We start from the raw sequence: 4,811 nt of genomic DNA on the forward strand, positions 1-4,811 counted from the left end.
TAATTAATAGATACAATTGCCTTCTCAAGACTCTATCCATGCATGGCAATCATCTTGAAGCATATCAACTCAACCCGATGATGTATACCGAGTCGTATTGTCGGAATCGGCTGTATCGGCTTACCCTAGTCTGACTCGGACTCAGCCGATCCTGATCGTAGCCGATTTGGACTCTAGCCGATTCTTACTCTGTTTCTGAAACAATCTTCCTTTTTGATTCCGCTTCGATCTAATCTTCATCACCGATACTGATATTACCAAATTTGAAATTTGGTCGTTAACAGGCCGCGAAGACCGCGCTTCTCCTCCTCCTCGCTCCTCCTCCCCGCGTCCTCGCAGGAGCTCCTCCCAGCTGCCGCCGCTCCTCCGCGTCCACACCAAAGCTGCCGCCGGGTCCTGCTTCTTCCCCACCGCCGCGGCCGTCCTCCTCGCTCGATCCTCCTCCTCCCCGCTGCCGCCGCTCCGCCGCATCCTCCCCGGAGCTCCGCCGGATCCTGCTTCTCTCACTCGGAGCCGCCGCCGGAGCCGACCTCGGCCCCTTCCGCCGCCACCGATACCGCCGTGCACTCCACTTGCCGCATCCTCGCCGGAGCTCCGCCGGATCCTGCTTCTCTCGGTGAAATCATTGCTGCTCGCCCATCGCATCCACCCGCTCCCATCGGTTTCTTTCTTCCGCGGCAGATCAATCCCCTCCTTACTCACTGCCGCAGATCAATCCCCTTCGCACCCTCGCCCCTCACCAATCGCCGCCGCAATCTCCTCCGTCCCCAAGGCCGTCGTCTCCACCATGCAATCCCACTGTCTACTCTCCACCTTGCCGCCGGCGCCGCCTACCCCTTCCTCATTCGCGCCTCAAGTCAGCCGGAAACGGAGCCAGGGTCGCCCACTCCCCCGGCTGGAGCTCCTTCCTCACAGCCCGCCGCAATCCCCCCTGTCTCCTCTCCACCTCGCCGCCGGTGCCGCCTACCCCTGCCTCATTTGTGCCTCATGTCGGCCGGAAACGGAACCAGGGTGGTCCATTCCCCAGTCCCCAGGCTGGAGTTGTCTCCTCGCAGCCCGTCGCTTCAGGTTCATTATTTGTTCTCCTCTACCCATCTTTCCTTTTTGTGTACAATTATTTTTTGTCCAGAGCTCTTACCACTATCTCCTATCCTGTGGATTAAGATAATTACAATGGGTGTCGGATTCACTTTTTTTTTTTTGCCAAGTGTCTGTATGATTTCTCTTATCTTTCAGGCTTCAAGTGAAAAATCAGATCAACAATCATGCTATTTGTCTTTATTATCTCCCGGCAAACGGCATCTAAATTCTCTAGCACAAACTGATGTTTGTACTGGTGATTTATTAGTTTAAATTTGAGGGAATGAATCATTCGGATTGTCTCTTGTACTGAATGTGCTATGGATTAACTGAGGATTCTGTCAGATCGCATATTAACACTCTTCATTGAGTAGCCAAATATCTCAAATCAGTGTTCCAATCAGTAGTTATATTTAATAGACACTTCAATCAGTCTCTACTAAATGCAAGGATATCAAGCATGTTTATGGGATATGCTACATTACTGCTCTGGGCTGAGTACAACATTCCTAAGGTGACTACAATTATCTATTTTCGTGACAATGATCTATTGTTGCAGGATCATCAATTCAGCGTTTCACGGCATAATATGTGATTTTTTTTGCAGGATCATGTTACGGACTAGCTCTTTGATTTTCTCATGACTATTTGGGTTCAGGGAATCTATTTGGGTTTGCTAAAAAAAATGCAGTGCTCAAGCAAATATATTTCTTCACAGCGCAGCTCCCGCAACAGTCCCACAAAGATATTCAGGTTTTACTGAACAACACTGATTTGTCACCTTCTTTTGTTCAGACATGCATATAATAGTATTATTGTGAATGAATATATGTGCCAAATGAAAGATCCAGCTCAGCACTTGCTGCAGCTTCCATATTTTTTACTTCTATTTTGGCACAAGAATAGTCGTTTGTGATATTGACACAAAAGCCACCAATGTCATGCACCCGCTCAAATAGCAGGTTGGACCTGGGGCCTGGGTGCAGAGAAGGAGAGGGCCGGCTCTAGGGCGTCGTTGGTTGGGATCAAGTGCACAGGAGGAGGCTGGCATGAAGGAGGCCTGGGTGCCTCAAACAAGGCCATGATATGGTGAATCCTAACATTGAGGCAAACATGCAATGAGACACTTAGACGGTGACCATTACATGGTGAGTTTTCCCCTTCCTTTGGTCTGTCTCCATGTCAACTTGGGTGAAGCCAGATATTTTGGATCTTACGACTATACTAAAATCCATAAATTTCTAGAGAGTTAACTCAGTTTTCGTTGTCATTTCAAATCTTCTGAATTTGTTTACCCTTGTGAAACCTATATAGAAACATTTGCATTTTCTGAGTCTGCTTGCCTGAAAACTGAAATGAGTTTGTATGATAGGTAGAGATGTCCCTGCAAAGTGAGGCACTAGGTTATATATTCACACAAATATTGCAGTGCATGTGAGTTTTGCTTGTGCCTATCATTGCAGTATTTGTTCCTCCGTTCCCTAGCTTGTGGCCTCGAAGCATCAAGGGTGCTGCCTCGACAACGTCTCAACCACTGGCACAGCCGATCTCCCATGCCCAGATCATTGCAAAGAGCTTCTCCGCATTGTGATCACCTCCTTCCTTGAAGGTACAGCCAATTTCTTCACTATTTCCCTAGATCCCTTTGTTGTGGGGTGTAAACTTTACTGAAATTTCAGAATGAGGTTCTGGTATTCAATTTGATAATCTGTTTCAATCTTTGAGTTTAGCATCAGATCCAACTCCTATGCAAGTATTTCTTTGTGTTTCACTGGTTGCTGTACAGACTTTACATACATGTTGCTGAAAACATGTATAAGTGAATTGCTTGAACTGAAATTCCTGTACCATATTAAGAAAGTATATACAAGATCTGATATAATAAATATACTATACAGACTACATATCATGCTTAAGGAAATCTTAATGTGTGTAGGATTTTTAGGACATTTGAGCTTTGGATAGCAAATTTTCCGACATGTAGGTAGGAATGATCTCACAGTCATGAAATTTGCATATTAATAAAGATCCATCTTTGAGTGGTTCTAACAAGGATGATATGTTCTGCTCCTATTTCTTTTCCAATTATTACATTGTAAAGGTATGTTGTTCTTATTTTAAATATTTATTTTACTATTATGCAACTTTTCATCAATCTTTGGAGAATACTCAACTTCTGGAAGAGAAAAGATCAAAAATAACAAATGTATAGGAATTATGATCATATAGATGGATCACGGTGCAATAACTTGATCATTTGATAATTGGTAGTATGTTTGTGTTTTCTTTTTTCTCTGAGATGGATACTGATGCATGATGTTCTTGCTTGGTGACACCTATAGGCTATAGCTCTTTTCTCTGGAATCAACTGGAATCATGACCGACCACTTGAGCAGCCCATTGTTTATAATATGTTTCTTATAAGAGAAAATTCATAAAATGCCAACGACAAACGCCTCATTCTGCTGAACACCTATGTTCTGTTCGGCGAAATATATAACCAGGCAACATGACATTGACTTTCTTCATGTATACATCTGTTTTTTTATTTCCATTTCTGATGATTACTATGATGTATTACTATTTCTTATGATTATGAATATATTGAAATGGATTATAACATGGAATAAAATCTTTTTAGTATTTATGAGGCTTTTACATTTAAAATTCAGGCTGTAATATGTAATATAAAAGTAATACACTAGAAGAATTTATATGGAGTGTATTGCATAAAAACGATTATATAGATTCTTCTTCGTTTGCTAATATATATTGTCAAAACGTGCCTTGCACGTGCACGATAACTAGTAAACTAAAATGAACCACATTTCATCAATCACTACAATCATCTATCACAAAATTCATTAATGCACCACATTTCATCGCAACATCCGCATGTCATTACTCACAGTTCATCATTCATCTATTCATCAACAGTTCATCGTTCACCACAGGTAGCAGAGGGTGGTGCGATGGATGACTCACCTGAGGACGGCCGGTGGGGCTCGGTGGTGGTGGCGCAGGGCTCGGTGGAGGGTGTCGCCGGTCGGTGGAGGCGGCGCCGAGCTCAGTGGCGGCGGTGCCGGGGTCGGTGGAGGGCGTCGCCGGGGTCGGTGGAGGGCGGCGTCGGGCGTCGGAGAGGAGGAGGCAACAACGACAAGGAAGGACGTCACCGGGCTCGGTGGGGGTCGGCAACGTGCGTTGGTAACGACGGTTGGGGTCGGCGGCGGCGGTCCGAATGGAGGGCGGAGGAGGAGAGGCGGGCGGCGACGATGAGGAAGGCCGACGCCGGTCGGTGTGGAGGCTCGGTGGCGGCGACAGCGGGCTCGGCGAGGGAGGACGACGACGGCACTAGTGTTCTGAGGAGGCGGGAAACTATAGCGGGAGTTAGAAAAATTATCGATCCGATCTAAGAAACCCTAGTTATAGTAGAGTGATGAGTCATCTCAAACTGGCATTACCGTAGGGCCTGTCTCAGATGAGTCATCGGTGACGGGGTCCATACTCATACCCGATTGAGATGACATTCAGGCCCGTCACGGATGACTCATCTGTGACGGGCCCTACGGTAATGCCCGATTGAGATAGATTAATCTCTATCGGGCTTAAACTAAGGCCCGTCATCGATGACCATTTTTCGCATGAAGTCTTTATATTTTTGAGTGCAAAATATATAGCTGCTGTATAATAATTCATTTTATTAGTCATAATATTTTTTCGGATGGTAAATG

At 45.4% G+C, this 4,811-nt stretch overlaps 1 long non-coding RNA gene across 2 annotated transcripts; it reads left to right on the forward strand.

Moving 5' to 3' along the window:
• Window positions 1–1,233: 1,233 nt before the first annotated feature.
• On the forward strand, window positions 1,234–3,681 carry LOC107281193 (uncharacterized). 2 transcript variants are annotated; one of them, XR_010741796.1, is made up of 5 exons: window positions 1,234–1,594; window positions 1,688–1,833; window positions 2,040–2,228; window positions 2,544–2,689; window positions 3,423–3,681. It is a non-coding gene; the product is annotated as an uncharacterized lncRNA (long non-coding RNA). The 2 variants fall into 2 exon arrangements; XR_001546534.3 differs by lacking the exon at window positions 3,423–3,681 and having other exon boundaries at window positions 1,304–1,594; window positions 2,043–2,228.
• The last annotated feature ends 1,130 nt before the right edge of the window (window positions 3,682–4,811 follow it).

The sequence above is a fragment of the Oryza sativa genome, chromosome 6 (genome assembly GCF_034140825.1).
Source record: "Oryza sativa Japonica Group chromosome 6, ASM3414082v1".
NCBI classification, from domain to species: domain Eukaryota; kingdom Viridiplantae; phylum Streptophyta; class Magnoliopsida; order Poales; family Poaceae; genus Oryza; species Oryza sativa.